The sequence below is a fragment of the Staurois parvus genome, unplaced genomic scaffold (genome assembly GCF_062004578.1).
Source record: "Staurois parvus isolate SC_StPar_1 unplaced genomic scaffold, SC_StPar_1.0 ptg000020l, whole genome shotgun sequence".
In the NCBI taxonomy this organism is placed as follows: domain Eukaryota; kingdom Metazoa; phylum Chordata; class Amphibia; order Anura; family Ranidae; genus Staurois; species Staurois parvus.
Window position 1 is genome coordinate 3,600,394 of NW_028317816.1, and position 22,803 is coordinate 3,623,196.

Here is a 22,803-nt window from a genome sequence, read left to right on the forward strand (position 1 = left end):
GTGTTTACAGAGCAGGATAATTTCCACAGACAGAGTCAGCAACGACATATTCTGGTATCACATATTTTGGATGTGTAATTTTATTTTATTCTTTTTTAACCTTTACATTTAGCTTGGCTTAAATACTGCACTAGCGCCCCAATCTGATTAATCTGAATTGGGACAAAATGGCTTTTTTAGGTAGTTTTGGCTGTGATACGTGAATTTGTATCTAGGCATACTTTGAAGAGTGGACATAGGAGCCACAACAGATGTAAAATCTATATAAATGTTTACTCTTAAAATAAATAAATTATACATAGATGTAAATTCCTCAACTTCAAATTCAAATTGGCCAAAGGAAAAACAGTTTAATAGTGTATCTAATTTGTGAGTTTCTTTTTACACAGTACCATGCTGCATTGCTTTAATAAAATGTCAAAACTGTATGCACAATGGGTGTATGTGCGAAGCCTCTCGGACTGGACATGTCTTTCTGAGGCTCTGCACCACTCGGTGACCACACACCCACTCACAGTTACCACCTGGCTTTCTAAAACTCACCTGCAGCTACCCTATACCTTGCAGCCAACCCCGGCCAGCACAAGATGGTGCACGGCACTGTTAGATGGAAATCCAAGCCATGGCATGTTCAATTGCTCTCCTTCTAAGATGGTGCCTCGGTTTCCCAGCTCCAAACAGTCTCATCCAACTCCCACTATATTATAAATATGAATCGGTGTCCAAAAAAATATATACACTCTATAATACCCTGTGAAAGAACACTAAAGAAAATCCCACTTTCACCCTTGAAAGTATAAATCAATAATAGTAAACCTTTTTAGTGTCCATACAATTATTATGTGAAAACCCAAAATTAAAGTCCATAAATCTTTCTTCCAATTTCTAAAAAAAACTCGACGTATGAATCCAGTAAATGCCGTGCACCTCAAAATAAAGAAAACTCAATAGTGTATTATCCTCACAAAATAACTAATAAATTCATCAATAATCACCAAAAAAATTATTTCCAAAAAAATTCCTCATTATTTTTGTGCAAAACGCAAAAACCGCGAAAGCACGTGACAAACCGTGAAAACACGTGATAGTGAAACACTCTGTGTGATAGTAATATACAGTACATGCTTCTCCGTGAACACTCAGTGTATACATCTAAGTGGCTGAATTACATACCCTCACCCCAGTAAATAGTAAGCCAGCCTTTTAAAATAAACCCAGAGGAGGATATGGATCAACCGGAACCTTATGGATACCTTCTGATCCCTCAATACTCTTTCCAGTACTCTTGCCTCCTTATACTCCAAAGCATTCACAGAGAGAAAATAAAGCCATATAGTGTAGTATGTTTGAGATTAACAGCTCCACCCTTTAATATAAATATGCTTACAATCCCCACAATCGCCTCTTCCTAGGCCAGCTAAATTTTCTTTCCATCTGCTTCTTCAACGCCACTCCCTGATACACTCCTGGTGTGAAAACAACCCAGTTAGATGTCAATACACTTATTATTCAACAAAACATTCTTCCATATTAACCACACCTTGCTCACTGTAGGCTCCTTACCTTTACTCCTCTCTTTGACCATTCACCCCTTTCCTTGGACTGACCATAGAGGAGTTATTACTACTAATTCCTGCCACCAGAGACATCACATGGTGTATTAATAAGTGCCTTAGCTCACCCTGCTTACCGCCAAGACATAGAGAATGCTCTCAAGGACTACCTGGCCTCTAATGCCTCTCCGGAAGACTCCACTTTTACAATATGGGAGGCTCATAAATTGATCAGAGGCTTCAGTATTAGCTAGGCATCTTTTCTCAATAAGGAGAAATGTCTAGCTAATTGAAGCCTGGAGAAGGAATTCAATACCTTCCACAAAACATTACAGGTGAGCCCTTCACTGGGCATTTGACAGGCCCTTGAGAAGGCACGGCTAAAACTAGACTTTTTCCATACTGACTCTGCTGAAAAGTCCTTATGCCGATCACATCATAAGCTTTATACTAATGGGAACAATTAGACCATATTCATAACAAATCTGCCTGAAACTCTCTAAAAAATTTTTTATACTAGTAACCCTCTTCAGATCCTTCAGGTATTTAGCAAACATCTGACTCAACTTCAGTCAGATCCTAAACCCTTTAACCAGTCCCAAGCCGACGCCATTCTTTTTTGTGTTACTCCTCCCTCACTCTTCACCTGGCGACAGGAGGAATTAGTAAAGTCGCTTTCAATTGAGGAAGTTCTAAAGGTTATTAAATTTTTAAAATCCCACAAGCGCCCCGGGCCAGATATCTTTTCGGCAAATTATAAAAAGTTTGCTGAACTTCTTTCTCATTTACTTATTAACACTCTTAATTCTATTCTAGATGGCCAGACCTTCAGACCCAAAAACCTAACAGCCATCATTTCCATGTTCCCCAAACCCATACAGATGACATCTCCTGGTCTAATTATAGGTCTATCTCAACCTAGACCTTGGCGAAAGCACTGTCTCTAACCGATTAGGCTCCATTTATAGGCTCCCTAATTCATAAATATCAGGTAGGTTTCATTCCTACTCATCACGCAGGAGACAACATTCGTTGCACAATTTTGTTAGCCCATGTAGCCCATACCTACAAACTTCCCATATGTTTAATATCACTGGACATTAAAAAAGCCTTTGATATGGTTTTGTGGCCTTATCTCCCATGGGTTCTTCACCGCTAGGGATTTAGAATGCACTTTCTCTTTTTTATTTAATCATTCTTTATTTAAAGGGTATGCATCATAACGCACATTGAAATTCACATCTGTTAAGGTTATAAGCATGTACAACATAGGCCATAGTGCAAGCAAATATCTCAAGAAAAATAGTGAATGGATGAAATATCAGGTTATAAACACTGTGACAAAATATACAACAGTATGAGGCTACCCAACATTTTCCAACTTTTAAATACAAAGAGATGGCAAGCATAAGGTGTCTGAAGAGATACCCCAGGGAAATAAGAAAGAATTGAGAGGAAAAAGAGAGAGGTGAGTGGCTTTCTTCCCAAGGGTCAATAATGGGAGGAGGTGAAAAAAAAATGGGGGAAAGCGAAGGGATAAGGCAGGGAGGGCTATAACTGGGAATTGGCAATGTTTCCCCCATTTCCTAGGTAACCATTCCAGCCCAATCCTGATTTGTTACAAGGCCATAAGCCAGACCATCGATCGATAATCTAAAATTGGTATCTAGAGGAGAATTTTAAAGTCGTTACAATAATACCATTTTTTGTTTTGTTCTGAGATCTTGTCTTTGATAACTGGTGTAAGGTCCTCCTTCTCTTGAATCTCATTCACTCTGGCAAACCAATGTCTCAGGGATGATGGGGATGAACTCTAGGAGCTAGGAATACATGCTTTAGCTGCATTTAACAGCTGGAGTAGCCCCACCCTACCCTTATGTTTAGGTCTTGTCAGCATCGCTTTACTGATGTGGTGCATCCTGTTGTGCCAAAGGTATCTTATAAATTCAGTTTGAAGGTTACGGAAGAAGGTTCTAGGGTTCAGAATTTGCAGCTTTTGGAGAAGATAAAGAATTTGAGGGATCACGTTAATCTTCAGGACATTACATCTCCTCGCTAGATTATTCCATGCGGTCAGGGCTCTATGGATTGATTGTTTGCATGAATTAAAGTAAAGTTCAAGGCAAAGATCTTCATGGGGTCTGCTTTCCTAGGTATCTGAGGGAGTGAGAAGCCCAGTAGAAAGAGAAATTAGAGCACAAAGTACGAACCATAGATTCTTGTAGGGATATACAGTATTCAAGGCCTCCGACTTTTGAAAATTAATTTGAAAGCTGGATAAAGATCCAAACATCCTAAATTTATGGATAAGTGAAGGCAATTAAGACAGCAGGGTTTGTAGGCAATGAAGAAGGTGGGTTTGTAATGTAAAAAAGCAAGTCATCCACATATGCTGCAACTTTTTAGGTGGTAACTCTGCGTTTGCACCCCGGAGTTGTTACGAATGAGTTGCAATAATGGTTTCAAAATAGGGACAAAGATTAAAGGTGAAAGGGGACATCCTTGCCTGGTTCCACTCTGTATGTCTAATGGTGACAAATCAGCCTCAGCTGAAGGGGTAAAAATAAAGTTCTCCAATCCATCGATGCATAGGGGTCGAGATACCAATGTACTGCAGAACCTCATGCATGAATGTCCAATAAATAATGTCCCCGTCATGTGAACAGCAGAAGAAGTGGATTGGATTTGTTTCAGAGCCTTGGTTCGGTGCAATTTGCTGTAATGTAGGGCTGAGCATGGTTGGCAAGATTTTGGAGAATAATTTTAAATCGCAGTTAAGTAAAGAAATTGGCCTATAGCTGGCACACTGTACTAATGGAACGCACTTTCTTAGGTGGGTTTCCTCATTCTATACTAACTCCACTGCTTATGTACACTATGCACGCCACAGATCTGATCCTTTCTCTATCGAGAAGGGCACACGCCAAGGTTACCAACTCTTGCTGTTGCTTTTTGCCCTAGCGATTGAACCCCTGGCCCTCTTGATTGACGTGGACCCCAATATTTGGGGTCTAGAAGTTGGTAGCCAACATTACAAACCTTGCTTATTTGTGGATGACATTTTACTCTTCATGTCCTGTTTACTAATCTCTGTCCCTAATCTCCTTCTGCTACTGGACCAGTTCGGTGGAGTCTACAAATCAACCCTCACAAGTCAACTTCCCCTAATATATCCTTATCCCTTCCTATATTGGACCAATTACAGGGGCTTTTACCATTTCACTTGGTCCCCTCGCTTCTTTAGCTATCTTGGCATCAAATTCACTGCAAACCCATCTGATCTCTACCCAGCCAACTACCCACCTATGCTTACTCATCTCACTACCCTTATGACAAAATGGTCTATTCTCCCACTGGCATGGATGGGAAGGATCAATGTAGTTGTAGATGATCATCCTCCCTAAAATATTATACCTTTTCCAGGTACTTCTCATCCCTGTACCAGCCTATTTCCTTTGACTTCTGCAAAATCAGACATCCAAGTAAGTTTGGGGCTTCACCCATCCCCCGACCTTCTATATATCTATACATACTATATTTATACATGCCCAAATTGCGAGGCGACCTTGGTCTCCTTAGCTATACTAAATATTACTATGCAGTCCAATTAGCTATACCACATAAGTACCATGCCAATACTGAAATCCGAGTGTAGGTAGCCCTTGAATCGGTTGATTGTGATCCTATATCCATGGCCAACCTCCTCTTGCTCTGACCTGTGGATCATCGAATGTTGCGCAACTTTGTTACCCATCATTCCCTCTCCATTTGGCACTGATCTAAAATCTGCTATGCTCTTCATTCTTTATGCAATCCCATACTCTCTTTCCTTCGTAACTCAGCATTTTAACCTGCTTGGAACCCCACAGCCTCTTTCTTGGTCTGGTCATCCACTGGTTTGTTATGGACCCATAAATTCATGACTGCCACAAGGATTAAATCTTTTCCCTCCCTTTGTGAGTCATATGCCCTTCCTTCATCCAAACTCTTTTGCTACCTCCAACTTAAGAATTTTTTTACACCATTGTTAATAAGGGACTCTCCATCCCTGTCCTTCTTTGAACACGCATATAAGCGTGACCCCCACAGAAGAGGCTTTATTTCTTCTTTCTATTCCCACCCTTTGGAACCCGCAATGCATACAGCCCCTTCCTATGTCAAGAGTGGTCTTACTTTACTGTAGACCCAGTTGACTGGACTCACATTTGGCAGTCCATAAAATCTTCATCACAGAACATTGTTGTCGTAGAAACTGATTATAAACTACTCGGTGGTGTTTGGTGCCCTCCAGGATTGAAAAGTATGTACTAACCTAACTGCTACTGTGGCTATGCTACAGAGGTCACCTATGTACATATTTGGTGGTCCTGTCCTTTAGCCCATAAATTTTGGACTGATATTTTTGTCATTTTTATCCACACTTTTTCACGTCTCTCTTTACCCTGACCCAAGGATAGCACTTCTGGACAAAAAACCCCCTGAAATAACCCACTGCCAATTTAAGCTCCTCCTACAGGTCACTACAGCAGCTAAACAAATTATGGCGAAGGCCTGGAAATCTCCCAACCTTTGTGTCCTTGCTCTTAAACACAAAGTGACACAGGCCATAAGCCATGCAAACATAGAGGTCATTAAAGATAGAGTACCTGAATATGAAGTTCTCTGGAACCCTTGGGTGACCCATTACCTCTCAACAGACTTTGACGAGTCCAAACAGTATTACTTCCATGACATTCACCTCACTCATAATTAGATGGGAGATGGGAGCTTCCGGAAGACACCATCATGGCGAAACATGTAGAGGCAGTCAAAACGCTACTTACGATTTTACGTACTGATGTTACTTCCTGTTCTGGGGACTGGAACGCACGCCGGCTCCAGAGAGCGTATTGGTGCCGATATATTGGGCACCTGAATATGTGAGTGAAATTCTTGCTTTTATTTCTGGCATTTTTAAAATAAATACTACACTATGAAATATTATTTCCTCTGGCATACAGTGGTTATTTATTGAGGGGGAGTTGAATGGCATTTTGGAAGAAGAGATCCCTAATAAAGAAAACCATTAGCAATGAGCCGAATTAGCAGTCTGGGATAACAAGCACATTAGACCTTACTTTTAAATAAGGGGTTATTGATCTGTGGTGAGTGCATTGGAGTGGCACATGTGGTAGAGCACTATTATAATAGAAAGAAGAAATACCATTAAGCATTACAAAGAGCACTTTATAAGCACTATCTGGTGTGGGACTTTTTATATTTAGTATTATGCACTTTTATGTTATAGGATGCTATTTATGATAATATTGTTTATTATACAGTATATGAATAATGATTATAGCGTAAGCGCCACACATAAGATTTGATTTTTACTCAAATTTTGTAGATTGTGCAACAGAGCTTCCTGATGCTGGATAAGCATCTCCCGATTGCTGGCTAGAAGAAGGATGTCAACCAAGTAGTGGTGTACCAAGTTGGCTCTGGCTTGCTACTGATGATACTCTCCACATTACTGCATAAGGTGAAAGTGCTGCATATTCTGTTTGTGTCCAGACTGACTTGCTGGCACCAGCAGCACTTCTACCGTGTAATCTGCAGATCTTTCCCGGACGCCTCCAGGCTCAGCTCTGCTGACCCAGCTGTGACCCTGCTGAGTTCTGCAGTCTTCCATGTGGATGTTATTATGCTTTTATCTTCTTAATAAATGAGAGTATACTTTTTTATTTTTGCCTGTATTACTCCAATAATCTACACTTAAAATAAAAAACACACAGGAAGCGCCACCACCTATTACAGACCTCAGAGTGAAATTCAACCCTATAAAAGGGAGCCACAGCCATGCTATAGTGATTTTTTTAGTGACTTTCAGTGCACTTCATTGATCAATATGGATTGATTCCTATGACACTTTTTAGTGATTTATATTCTTACCCTGTCACCCCAGCCTACCTAGCGCCATATACAGTAACTACTACTTTTTTTTTAATGTTAGCCATCCCACTCTATATTGCTCTGCCTACCACTGCAAATGGTATTGCTGATCTGCAGGCACCCCCATATGCTACACAAAAGTGCTTTAGATCTAGATCTAATTTTTGGTCTAGAGCATCCCTGAATGTCAACATAAGGTGACGTGTCTTACCAGTTGCAATAATGATGCATTCACCATCGGAGGCGACAGCAGTTTGACCTTTTTCTCTGACCCCTGTCATTTTTCCTGGATTAACTCCTCCAGTCCCTTAAAGAAGGTAAACTAATCCGAATCTCTCCTGAGTTTTGGGAAGTACTTTCTAACCCTGTGGAGAGTTTCCTCCTCTTCACCCTCTGCAATTGCTTTCTTACCTGCCCTTTCAAAAGGCCCTGTTAGGCAAAAGTCAAAGCTTGTGGACACTTTAATGTCTTTCCAATTAGGATACTACCTGCTGGCTGTGATTGGAAGTGCTAGGCTATTCAGCCATGGACTGAGAAGAGGTTTCATGTAACGACTCTTTGGCCAATTCTTTAATCAAAGCTACTACTTCCCTGACATCCGCTTCTTTGTTGCCACTTCCTTCAAGCGGGCTTGATATACTAGCTTCTCAGGCAATGATTTGCCACCACAAACGTAGCAACTATTATAGTTGGTAATCTGTAATGTTTTGTAGATTTGGAGTGATAAGAGGCAAGGTGATGACCTTGATCAACATTGCCTGGGTTGTCTGCTCCTAGATAGCGACTTGTTTTGGTCTTTTAGGGGCTCCTCCATCTTGAGGTCCTTGCAGGACTGTAGATCTTACAATAGTATTGGGACCGGATGCTCTTTTTTTTTCTCACTATCCTTACTACTTACCTAATCCCATTATCTTATAGGCAATGGGTGGTCTGAATGGGTTGCATTCTCCATAGAGACAATGTTAAACAACATACTGAAATGAAATAGCGCATGGCACAGTAATCACAGAGCAAGCATAGAGAATGAAACTGAGGTAGGCAGAGCCAAGATGAATGCCTTAAAGAGGGAAAACATACCTGCAGACAATGATCACATAAGTATCCAACATGCATGAGTAGAGAACACCACCATGTGTTGCACAAATAATACCTTAAAGCCATTTAAAGCTGGCACCCCTCACCATCAGTGATGATATCAGCACCTGATCATGCTCAGATCACAGTTTTTCTGCTCCTGCCACCAACTTGGAAAAGGGCAAGCCCGAAAAATAACTGCCCACAGTGGCTGTATCACTTATTTTTATCTGTGCTCAGAATGTACTTGCACTACTGCAGCTATCTTTAAAATGAAAATGCCCACAACACAAACAATGAAAAGAAGGGAAAGGCAAAGGGAAAATGCTGCCACTTACTCCAAAGCTTGTTTAACACTTTTGTTGACAGGTCATGCCTCCCATACCACCAGAATAAGGTTCCAACCATATACACTCATGGCCAAAAATCTTGGCACCCGCATTTCTGTCAGATAAATTACCACTTTGCCCAGAAAATTATTGCACTTATAAATGTTTAGGCATTCTCCTGTTTATTTATTTTGTTTGTATTGGTGTGATACAAAAAAGTGGAGGAACAAAAAGCCAAATCTGGCACATTCCACACAAAACCCCAAAAATGGACTGGGCAAAATTATTGGCACCTTCTCAAAATTGTAATAAATAATTGCATTCCAAGTTTTTGTAATTAAACTCGCCTGTATCAGTTAACAGATATTAATGTTCCTGTGTCCACTGTGTGCAACATTGTCAAGAGGTTTATAGCCCATGGCACTGTAGCTAATCTTTTTGGACGTGGACAAAAGGAAAAACTTGATTAAAGATTGCAACAAAGGATTTTTCAAATGGTAGATAAAGAAATTTGATCAACTTCCAGACAAATTCAAGCTGACCTTCAGGCACAGGGTACAACTGTGTGAGCTTGCACTATACATTGCCATTTGAATGAAAAGGGACGCTATGGTAGGAGACCCAGGAGGACCTCACTCCTGACAGAGAAACATAAAAAGCCAGATTGGAGTTTGCCAAAACTTACCTGAGGAAACCAAAATCCTTTTGGGAGAATGTGCTGTGGATAGACAAAACAAAATTACAGCTTTTTGGTAAAGCCGATCATTCTTCTGTTTTCAGAAAAGGAAATGAGATCTTTAAAGATTTGCTGCTTCAGGCATTGGATGTCTTGACCATGTGCATGGCATTATGAAATCTGAAGACTAGCAAGGAATTCTGGGGTGCAATGTAGGGCCCAGTGTCAGAAAGGTGGATCTCTGTCAGAGGTCATGGGTCTTACAGCAGGACAATGACCCAAAGCACACATCAAAAAGCCCCCAGAAATTGTTTAACACAGCGTTTTTCAACCTTTTTTCCAGTTAAGGCACCCTTTAAAATTATGCACAATTTAGAGGCACCCCTAATAGTTTTACACATTGCAGCTACATCCAAACACGCACAACAGCCAAAATTAGTGAATATGTATTCTTGCAAAGCAAATACACTTTTTCGCACTGGTACTGACTAAATTCCAGCATTTGTGCTCAGTGCTCACTTATTTTTTCTCCGCCATGCTGCTAACATGACCGCAGTGCTGACAGTGAGGGTTGAGGGGGTTAAACAAGGATGCTGTGTAGGTGACAGACATCCTCCTTATCAATTGATGGCATCAGCAGTTATTAGGGTGCTGGGGGCTGGTCCACATGGTGCCCAGGATTGTAATGTTGCACAATGAAAACCTATTGCTTTCTTTAACAAAAATGAAGGCTTGATCCACCCTCTGGCTTGTAAACAAATTTTGAGCAATTTCTCTATTATTTTTGTCAAGGCACCCCTGAAGAATCCAGAAAGCTGGTTTAAGACACAGCGCTGGAGAACACTGACCTGGCCATCAATGAGTCAATATCTCAATCCCATAGAGCACCCATGGAGAGATCTCAAAACAGCAGTTGCTAAAAGGAACCCTTCCAATCTGAGAGACCTGGAGCAGTTGGCGAAAGAAGAGTGGTCCAAAATTCCAGTAGAGAGGTGTAAGACACTCATTGATGCTTACAGGAAGTGACTGATTTCAGTTATTTTTTCCAAGGGGGTGTGCTGCCAAATATTAAACTGAGGGTGCCAATAATTTTGTCCAGTCCATTTTTGGGGTTTTGCATAGAATGTGCCAGATTTGGCTTTTTGTTTTTCCACTATTTTGTGTTGGACCAATAAAAACAAAAGAAATAAACACGAGAATGCCTAACCATTTGTAATTGCAACAATTTTCTGGGCGAAGTGGTATATTATCTGACAGAAATGCAGGGGTGCCAATATTTTTGGCAATGACCAACTCATTTAGAGGCTGTACAGAAAGGACTTTTACCCAGGGGAGGCTGAACCATGCTCCCCAGACCACCAGTAAGAGTCTCCAACCATATAGCTAATTCAGAGGCTATACATGAAGGACATCCAGCCAGGAGAGGCTGAACCTGACAGGGGCAACAAGAAGTAAGGTATACCTTGCAACTCCAGTCCTGATCAGGTGATGACAAAAAGAAGAATGCTGAAAGCTAACCAGTCTTATCAGGTTGCAGGAGCTGAGCCACAACCTTTTGTATGCTGCCATGGTGCGCCAGGAAAAACAATTTCAGCTAGCAACAATTAGGACAAACCAGATATCAACAACTTTGGGCCTTAACAAGGGATCTATAGAGTGATGAGAGGTAAGAACCACTGCCAGGTTTTTATTTCTGTCTGTGTCTCCGATAGGGAGATTCACACTCCTTTAATTGTCCTGATCATCAAAGTTATCAAGAATGAAAGTGAGGGTAAATCCAAAATTGTGAGTTGCGACCAGAAAAGAAATAGAAAGGAATATTCCCATGGGGACACTTGTTACTGTGAAAACTGTCTAAAGGAAGATTAGATTCCCCTCCAATTGAAAAGATTTCACTTTGTTGAGTCTACTTGGCTGAAAGTGAAGGGAAATATCCCTATTGAGACACATATTGCAAAGAAATTTGACAGCAACTGTCTGCTAATCTAACTATTAAGAGTCAGTAACCCTACCCCCCCCTCTCAAACAAAATACTGTATATGCAGTATAGTTTCTATAATATACTGTATGTGTCTGATTGTGTGCCTTTCAAAACTTTTAACTTACAGTATGTGGGCTTTTCTGCACACAGCCTTGACACTGCTGTCTGAACAGCTTGGTCAGAGGGCGGGACTTCTGCCCTTCTGTGAATTGTAAAGCCACTGTCAATCAAAGACTTATACCTGCGCCCTCAGACAGGGCTGCTGATGACAAAGGGAAATAGAAATCTGAAGGGGTGGGTAAGAGTGTTTGATTAACAGTGGCTCCTCCAGTCTCATAGCCCAGACCTCACCATGCTGATTGTTTGTACCTCCCACCACCATATATGTGAACTGATTTTGATTCTGTTTGTAAATCACACCCCTGAAATTGAATTAGGAATGAACTTTATCACACTGCTGAATCTTTCTTCACCTTGGCTACCTATTAATTTACTCCTTTTTCTTCTGGTGTCTGAAAATATTTCAGATTGACAGTTATATGTAAGTTAACCACATCCAGCCCGTAGGACATACAGTACCTATATGTTCTTGATTGGAAGTGGGTATATTAGGAGATGTAGCTGCATCCATGACCAGTACAACTTGTGATTAAACAAGCACAGTCAGCACTCAAGTCCAAAGTCAATAATCCAGTTCACAAAGCAGGTGGATGGATGGCAGGAAAGGTGGGTGAGAGAAACACTCTGTCCGGCAGCTCCTAGCCAGTAGATCTGGGTAATCCCTCATGAGCATAATCTGGATGTATGGCAGGGCACAAGCAGGGACCTGCTGCAAGTTGCGGGGGGGGGGAGACAAAGCGTTTCCAAGGTCCTGCCTCCTTTTTCAAGGTGGCCTGTCTGAGGAAAGGATGGGATTTAAGAGCTGTCAGAGTGGCCTGCTAGAGCAAATCGGATAGGAGATGGAAGTGTACATAGTCAGTTGGGGGACTGCTGATGGCAATGGAAAAAGAAATGAGCGAAGAATATCAATGTTAGGTGTGGTAAATATCAATGTTAAATGTGGTTCAGGGATAAGAGCCAAGTAAGAATAAATAAGTAGTCATGCAGCCGCTGGATTGAATCCATCCTTCTACAAGAGGTAAATTGTAGTAACAAGGCAAATGGCAAGAATACAATGTTAGTAAACTAAAATAACAAGTGTAAACCATTAACATTTTGCAAACAGATCTTCCGCACATATAAAATATCAGATATTAAAAACAATAACAAAATTAAGGTAATAAAAGTAATAAATAAACCGGTGTATGAACCCTCAGCTGCATATATATTTACACCTAAAAAAGCAAAAAATTCTTAAAAACATATACTTTTTATCAATATAACGCATATAAAAAATATGCACATAATAAAACAATTACACAAATCATAAAAAAGGTCAAAAATTACATATAAAAAAACTGCAAAAGCTAAAAATAACCTAAGGATATTATATTATGGCATTAATCTCCAGTTCTTCATTTAAACCTCTGGGTGCCAAGGTTTTCAGGGTAAATATCCAGAAAGTCTCCCTATTGCAAAGCTTCTGGAAACTCTCTGCTGGGGAGTCACAAGGTGAAACAGACAACACTACCCAGTCTCTTAGACCTCCTGTAGATTTATTATGATGAGTGAGGAAGTGTTTGGGAACACTATGGTCATCCCTGCCATCCTCAATGAACCTCATGTGCTCCCCAAAACCCTCATAGTACACTCCATGCAGCACATGTAGAGGGGGCCACAGGGGCAAGACAGACAATAGACCACGTGTTCAGTGGAACGAGTGTAGAACCTGTTTATAGAATAGGTCTTACCAGAGGAGTCATGGAATTTCTTTTGGCAATGTTGCACAAATTGGCACATTTTACACCTAACTGTCTTACATTGAAACATGCAAGTTAATTTACAAAATGCAGCAAGGGGGTGAGAAGAGTTGGGAGTTGAACAATTAATCTTGCTGGGAGTGACTATATTTTTGACATTTCTTGCACTCTTATATATTATCCTGGGTCTATCTGATTAAACTGGGCCCAATTTGGGGTCTTGCAGGAAGATACCCAATGTCTTTTTATAATTATTTCCATCTGTTTATGTCTGGAGTGGTATTGGGTGATAAGCTTGACCTCAGTGTTAGCCACAGGTGTTGTGTGACCATCTCTGGGGGCAAAGGACTGACATTCTTGGAATGCGCTAGTGACCAGTTCTGGATCATATCCTTTGTCCAGGAATCTGTTCCTTGTTGTCCTTGCTGTCCTTGTTGGGTGTAGCCATCATCTAGGGTGCAGTTCTTTCTAAACCTGCAGAACTCCCCCCTGGGGATGTTCTGTATCCATTTGGGGTGGTGACAGCTTTTGATTCATTTGGGTGATGATCGCTTTCCCTTTACCCTGAACACCTTGGCACCCAGAGGTTTAAATTAAGAATTGGAGATTATTACTATAATATAATATCCTTAGGTTATTTTTAGGTTGTGTAATATTTTTTATATATAATTTTCCCCCTTTTTTATTATGTGTGTAATTTTAATTATGATGTGCGTATTTTTTATATATGCGTTATATTGATAAAAAGAAGTTCTTGCTTTTCTATTTTTTCACTAGTAGTAGATTCCAGGAGACAGGCAGTTACTCTAGGAGAGCTGGACAGGGCTGTAGAAGTTCGTTAAATCATCAGAAGGACTGGTATCTTCTCCTGTGTGCAAGGAGGAAAAGGATGAACACTGCCAGAGCACTAGAAAATGACCTCCAGCGGGCCACTGGTATGAATATCTCTGACCAAACAATCAGAAACAGACTTTATGAGGGTGGCCTGAGGGCCAGACATACTCTAGTGGGCCCTGTGCTCACTGCCCTGCACCATAAAACTCTATTGACATTTGCCATTCAATACCAGAATTGGCAGGTCCACCACTGGCGCCCTGTGCTTTTCACAGAGAGCGGGTTCACCCTGAGCACATGTGACAGACATGAAAGCGTCTGGAGCAGCCATGGAGAGCGCCACTAGATATCGGGATGAAATCCTTGGACCCATTGTCAGATCCTAAGCTGGTGCAGTGGGTCATGGGTTCCTCCTGGTGCATGACAATGCCTGGCCTCATGTGGCGAGAGTATGCAGGCAGTTCCTGGAGGATGAAGGAATTGATACTATTGAATGGCCCCACAATTGCTTGACCTAAGTCCAGTAGAACATCTCTGGAATATCAATGTTTCGGTCCATCCAACGCTGCCAAGTTGCACCTCAGACTGTCCAGGAGCTCAGTGATGCCCTGATCCAGATCTGGAAGGAAATATCCCAGGACAATATCTGTCGTCTCATTAGGAGCATGCCCCGACATTGTCAGTCATGCATACAAGCACGTGGGGCCATACAAACTGAGTACCATTCTGAGTTGCTGCAATGAAATTTCAGAAAAATGGACTAGCCTGCTGCATAATTTTTTCACTTTGATTTTCGGGGTCTCTTTGAATTCAGTCCTCTGTAGGTTGATAATTTTCATTTCCATCAAACGATGGAGCATCCTTACGTTCCTAACACATTACCCAGTCCATATAAGTATAGATATCCAGCATGATATTTTTCCCCATTGAGATGTTTTCAAAGTGTTCCTTTAATTTTTTTTGAGCAGTGTATTTAATTTTACTTGGGTCTTACCCCTGAGCCACACTTAACAATGATATTCTCCACTCAATTGTTTTTCCATTGCCGTCAGCAGTCCCCTGGCTGGCTCTGCCTACTCCCATCTGATTGTCTCTAGCCAGCCACTCTGACAGCTCTTAAATCCCATCCTTTCCCCAATCAGGCCAGCTTTAAAAAGGAGGCAGGACCTCGGAAACGTGTTGCTGTCTGCCCCCCCCCCCCCACACACACACACAGCCTGTCACGTTCTCCTGTCTGCCTTCTTGTTAGTGCCTTGAGAGAGAGGAGAGACATCACCAATTTACTATCCTGCAGCAGGTCCCTGTTTGTGCCCTGCAGCCCTATAAGTCCATCCTGATTGTGGGGAACTGTATATCGCACCACCACGCTGACACCTGGAGCTGTCTACAGGTCTTCCAGATGTAAGTGAGAAATGGAATTAAAGTGTTGTTTTTAACAATACACTAATCTTGCAACCTGCTCTGTTTCCTTCGTAACTGCAGCCATGATTCTTGTATTGCTTTTTACAGCCAGCAATGGGCTTTCACGCCAAAGTGACCTGAGTGGCTCTATCACTGCCTGATCACTTTTACAGCACAAATGGAAGGATTGTCAGGCCAAAGATAAGAGTCCAGATTTGTTATTTGTTTGTACTAAAAAAGAGCCAGTGTGTTTCGAGGGTCAAAGAAACATTCCCTTCATCTGGGGTTTCAGTTAAAATACGAACCTTCCTTGGACTCAAAATAGAGCTTTCCTGTGTGAATCTGTGCAGGGAAGCTAATTGATGAAACAGGAGAGTTACTGGCCAGCGGCATCTGGATGCTCTGCTTTGCTTCAAGCCTTGATTGCAATGTACACATATCTAAATGGTGATTCTAGAATAGGGAGAAAACTATTCAGCCTCAGGTCATTTAAGAAGACACATTCACTGAAGTGGGATGAGAAGCGGTTTTCCCTTAGACTGTGTATGGGGTTCTTTACTGTGACAGCGCTAAGGATGTGGAACTCTCTTTCACAATTAGTAGTGGCAGCAGGTCAGGTCCTTTTGGTGGTGCAACACTTGGAGCTTGCAGTTCCACAAAGCAGCAAACATCCCAATGCTGGGATCCCATGGGCTAGCTCAGTGGTCGGCAAGTCGCGGCTCGCGAGCCACATGCGGCTCTTTACACGCTTTAATGCGGCTCTTGTGTGCCGGGCGCCCGCTCCCCTCCCTCCTCTCGGGCGGCAGGGACTCTGCAGCGTGATCCAAAAAAAAAACAGCCAGGGCAGCGCGCTCAAATGCAATGATTGGCCAGTCTCGCTGCCACTCACATCCTGATAGCCAGTGATTGGCTGTCAGGATGTGTGTAGGCGGGGCAGCGTGACGAACGTGAGAGGAGCTAGGCTCCTCTCACAGTCCGCCCTGAAGACCGGAACGGCGCGGGAACACAGCGAGAGGAACGCGCGGAGCAAAGGTAAGTGAATTGACACAGGGGGGACTTGGCTTACTACTTGCTACTTACTTACTACTACTATATGAGGGATGAATTAATATGGGGGATGAATTACTATATGGGGGATGAATTACTATGGGGGATGAATTACTATATGGGGGATGAATTACTATGGGGGATGAATTACTATATGAGGGATGAATTAATATGGGGGATGAATTACTATATGGGGGATGAATTACTATATGGGGGATGAATTACTATGGGGGATGAATTACTATATGGGGGATGAATTACTATATGGGGGATGAATTACTATGGGGGATGAATTACTATAGGGGGGATGAATTACTATAGGGGGGATGAATTACTATGGGGGATGAATTACTATATGGGGGATGAATTACTATATGGGGGATGAATTACTATATGGGGGATTAATTACTATATGGGGGATTAATTACTATGGGGGATGAATTACTATGGGGGATGAATTACTATATGGGGGATGAATTACTATGGGGGATGAATTACTATATGGGGGATGAATTACTATGGGGGATGAATTACTATATGGGGGATGAATTACTATGGGGGATGAATTATTATATGGGGGATTAATTACTATATGGGGGATGAATTACTATGGGGGATGAATTACTATATGGGGGATGAATTACTATAAAAACTTATTGAAACTAAAAACAGTGTACCATCCTATGTATTTTCAGTTTTAAAAATGTGGCTCTCAAAATAAATTTCAATTGGTTTTGGCGAGATTTGGCTCAGTTGAAAAAAAAGGTTGCCCACCACTGGGCTAGCTGAATGCTTTTCACTGGGGTCCTGGAGTGCCTAACTCATACAGGTGCCCAGATTCCAGGGTGTCCAATGGCAACTAGACATTCCGCATCTGAATTACTAGACAGATTGTTTAAATATGCATTGCATTGTAACAGTCACCCAGGTCTTTCCAAGGCATTGGTTAATCAGCCCGGGTCCCGTAACGCACCTGGAGTCACAGAGATTATGCCTAGGATAGGACAAAGTTTAAATGGAACTCTGGCCTTCCCCAGAAGACTTCTACTACTGTAGCTGTAATAGTGAGTGCAGTTATCAAGCTCAGAGTGGATGTCTGGATCGTAGTGGAGAACAAAAACAGAGTGTTCTCCACTACAGTTTGTATCAAGCTTCCCCAGCTTCCTTTGTATTGGAGCTGTATAGCCTTTGATCAGTCTGGGAAAAACTTCCATACACCCTTATACTATTGATCCATCAGTCCTCTACTGATCTGGGTCCCTGAGCACAGGAGGTGTTGTATCTGGATGTCTGGACCACCAGGCTTTGCAACAACAGAATCAAAAGGCTGCAAACAGAACTCAGGAATGACAGGAGAAAGAATCTTGGACCAAACGGATAACCTATGCTGCTAGTGGGGAAGTAGTGACGGTATTGAGAATTGAGCAGAAAAGGTAGCAGTGGAGGATTTCCAAGGGGTTGCCAAGGGCAACAGAGTGGTAGAGGGAGCTTTCAGTGGGTTAAATACAGGGATAGCACAGCCATTAGGAGCAGTGTACTGATATACAGAAAATAAGGAGTCCTTAGTAGCAGTTGTGGTTGCTAAGGGAAACAAAGGGAAAGATTCTTTGTGTCTAGAGACAAGATTAAGCAGGCATGACTCAACTGAGCCCGGGGATAATATATCTGACCAGGTTTGGAGCAGAACCTGATCAAAGTTCAGTTTGCATTTGTTTATCTGACTAGAGATTGCACAGCAGTTATACAATCTAAAAGAGCCCTTTGTGAATGCTCAAGAAAGTAAGATTTGTCATTTTGCAGCATTCACACAAGAGACTCATCTGAAACATACTAAAAGGAGAAGAGAACTCATCATGGTCATGGAATACCAGAAAGAACTAGCTCAGAACAAATTTCAAGGCTGTACCTCACTAAATGGAAACCTGCCCTGATTGATTAATGGATAAGTTCACATTTCGGACAAAAATAATTAATGCACATTTTGTTGCGTGTAAAAAAATCTTTTTTTTTTTGTCCAAAGGAGCCTGTAAAGCATTACACCAGTGATCAGTAGATCGCTGATGCCATGCAGGTCTCCTGCAGACCTGTCAGAATCTCTGCTTGCCGTACAAGATGTACGAGCAAGCAGATATACTGACAGGAAGCTTCAATGAACTACCATGGCATTCCACAGCGCCGTGGTAGTCCATTGAAAACTACAAGCCCACAGCCGCTAAGGCTGTTGGAACTTGTAGGCACTAATTCACAGAACACTGTGAATAAGTGACGTGGCCATGTGGACGGAGCTGTTTTCTAATCTGACAGATAGTACGGGGAGAAGTTATCCTGTACTATCTGTCAGAGGGAGGGGGTGGTGGGCATGGCTGCGTCTATGGGGACATGTTACATGTTCCACCCTAAATAAGGGTGGAACATGTAACATGTTCCCAAAGATGAACTTATCCTTTAAGAAGCACACCACTCAATTGTACTTCAGCAGTTTTTTTTACTAGTGCAATCCTGCAAAATCTAGTGGATCTTTATTCTCTACGCCAGGGGTGGGCAACTGTGGCCCCCCAGCTGTTGTAGAACTACAAATACCATGATGCATTGCAAAACTGATAGTTACAAGCATGACTCCCAAAGGCAGAGGCATGATGGGACTTGTAGTTCACCAACAGCTGGAGGGCCACAGTTGCCCACCCCTGCTCTACACCAATTTCACATGACATATAGCTCTCCTAGAAGCATTTTAACATAAAATGACAGCTTATACTAAGAGCAGATACCTTCCAGTTCCCTAGTGCAGCTGATTTGGTCTTTAGTGGGCTTCAGTGTTCTGTAAGGGACTTGGGTGCAGGTATCCAGCAGCAGGTATGGCCATTTTGGTGAGCTACACTCAAGGAAACTGAAAACAGACGATTTAAGCAAGCTTTATTAATAGTGAAACAAAACCCCATCCAACAACAGCAAACTGTATACGAGGCAAATGTGAAGCTATAAGTGAACAGTAACCAAGTGACAGAAAACCTATCTAGCAAATCTAACTATCGTATAATATATACAAAGAAGAAGCACAGGATAACAGGGTAAAACCAGAGGTGCAAGTAGGATTGGAATCAGGAGTATGGAGAATAAATGAGAGGTAACAAGGTACAGGATCACAGCAGGAATCAGGAAAATCAGCAAGCAGGTATCTGTGCAGCGGCGGACTGACAACTCATGGGGCCCCCGGGCAATAGGGGATCATGGGGCCCCTGTGTCCTTGCCCAAACTCACAAAAGCCTATGAAAAAAGGTACCAGGGGCATCTCATGGGGCCCCCTACTTACACCGGGCCCTCGGGCAGTGCCCAAGTTTCCAAATGGTCAGTCCGCCCCTGTATCTGGGTATTAGGCAAAACACTGAAGCAGAGATGCAAATCAAAGGAGGGGTTATATACCTTCTAGCAGTCAGAATCAGATGGAATCTAATTGCTGGATTCTGGTAAGCATCTACTGGTGGCCACCAGAACTGCACCCTTCAGCTCCTGGAAGCCTCAGTGCCACCAGCAGTTGATCTAGGTCTTGATATGAGGATTTCATCACTTTGAGTTTCAGTCCTTTGTTTACCTGTCATTACAAGCATCTGATCACACCGATCCTGGTTTGATCAGATGCATTGGAGGGCAGAGAAGGGATCAGAGTTCTTATAGACCCTGATCTCTCAATAAAGAATACCTGTCACTGCCCAAGCTGGCGCAAGGAATGCCTTTCCTCCCTACAGTTACACTTAGAAAAAAAAATAAAGAAACCATGTAAAAATGTAAATAAAATAAATAACATTTAAAAAATTTTAAGCATTCCCATACTTATGCACAAATGCAAACTCACATGTAGGTCCCGCACACATATGAAAATGGTGAGTGCATCAAACCTGTGAGATATCTCCACAAACATCAGAGTGAGAACATTAATTCTAGCACCAGAGCTCACATGTAACTGTAAGCTGATGACCTGTAAAGGCTTTTAAAACATTTCTTTCAGAGATTTACCGTATCATACTTTGTCGCTATTTCATGGGTGTACAAAATTTTAAAACTTGACATATTTGGTATCTATTTATTCAGCACAACATCATAACATAAATTAATTTTAGTGTACGCAAAAACAATACCCAATTTTTTTTACAAAGGTCTGCGCAAATTTTGTGTGACTAAAAAAATTGCAACAATCACTAGTGTATTCTTTAGGGCCTCTGCTTTCAGAAAATATATAATGTTTAGGAACTCTAAGTAATTTTCTAGCAAAAATCTGCTGATTTTAACACATATGTGGCAAATGTCAGAACTGTCCTGGGCAGCTAGTGGCTAAAGTGGCTTCACTTTCAATTTACGGTTTTTTTTTTTGCTTACCTCTTGTGTATGTAGTACCCTCCTAGTTAGGTGCTAGGATGTGTATATTTAGGTAAATTCAGTGTGGTATTCTGCTTAACAGAGTGCTGTGATTGATTAGTCAGGTCTACTCATGATGCTCTGGTGTTGTTTGAGTTTGTCTGAGTTCTGCCCACCTTCAGGAAGCTATGAGAGCCTTCCAGAACATGGGTAGGGGCTAGGCAAATGAACAGCATGAATATGGATGGAGCCCTGGCCAATTACAGGGGAAGGTGACCTCATTGCAAGCTGGGACTGGTATTTATATTCTGAGAGCACATGAGTTCAGAGTCTTTCCTGGTAGTGGATTGCACAAAGCCAGGCTGAAGGCAGGCTTGCCTCGCCTGGCACTTGCTGCCATGTGGCCTCAGGAGGGTCAACGTGAGGGCCTGAAGTTAGAGAGAGTGACCCTGGTTCCACAGTAAGCTAACTGAGGTGAGCTGTCTGCTAAAGATCTGTCTGGTATCACTGGAGAGAGTTGCTAAGGAGATTGGAAGGAGGCAACCATTCTGTCCTTGCATTTGTGAGTACTGGTATCTTGGGGACTCTGTGTGCTTTGCTACCCCTCTGATGCTTGATAGTCAGCGTGGGTCCTACTGGCTAGTGTCGTGAAGAGCTTGTCCATTTGATGGTACTGCAAAGGACTTGGTTTTTATTACTCCTATACTGTCACAATCTGCCGTAACGAACCTGTACCTGAGGAGCTCAACCCTGTTACTACTACTACAGCTAAAGAGACTTGGCTCCTAAAACTACTTGATGCTATATGTTACAAGGAAGTCTGCCATTTGTTCTTACCCCGGACTTCTACATTGCTCAACTGAGATAAGTTCAGGTGTCCTCAATGTGAATAGGTCTGTGGTAGCATCCTACTACAATTCCCATACCTATCCCCAATTCTACAATGAACTCCAAAAACAAAACATCCCCTAGACTGGTCATTGAAGAAAATGAGACAAAGTGTGTGCGCGCGTGCGTGTGTGCCTTGCAAACAGCAAAGTAAGGGGAAACCGGGGCAACATACAAGCGCCATCTCGAAGGTAGCATTACACGTATATTGCTGGGTTGTCCTCCAAAAACATACTCACACACTCAGTGTGTTTGATGTTGTTTGATGCATCATGTCACACCTCCACTGCCACATGCAAGATCTTGAAGCACCATCTTCTCTTCTGATGTCATAAGTGGGCTGGCTGCATTATCCAGAATCTTGTAGCTAGCACAGTGATGACGCAAGTATTCCATGAAGCTTAGGGCTGGGTTGTGGGGGAGATAAGAAGTGCAGGCTAAGGTCCTGAAAAATAATAATTGGTCAGAGTGTGCAGATTCCCATACTTAGTTTAATATCTATTAAATAGAGGATCCGGGGCAACACAATAATTAATTAATTACTTATTGATTAGGCAAAATGTTGTTTACTATTGAAATGTTTTATTTTCTACATAATTAAAAAAAAATTATTATTTATATATATATATATATATATATGTGTGTGTGTGTGTGTGTGTGTGTGTGTATGTGTATTTTATCTTTATTTAGTGTGGTTTGTACTGAAAAATAAAAGGTTTATTTTTAATCAGGTAACTATAAAATATGTTACATTTACCATCTACAGCCCACAGGCATCAAAATCCAATCTGGAGAGAAACCAGTATTCTCCATTTTTTTATAAAGGCATGCTGTGAATCAGATGTATAAAGTGGGAGATATCAGATTACTAACAGACTGC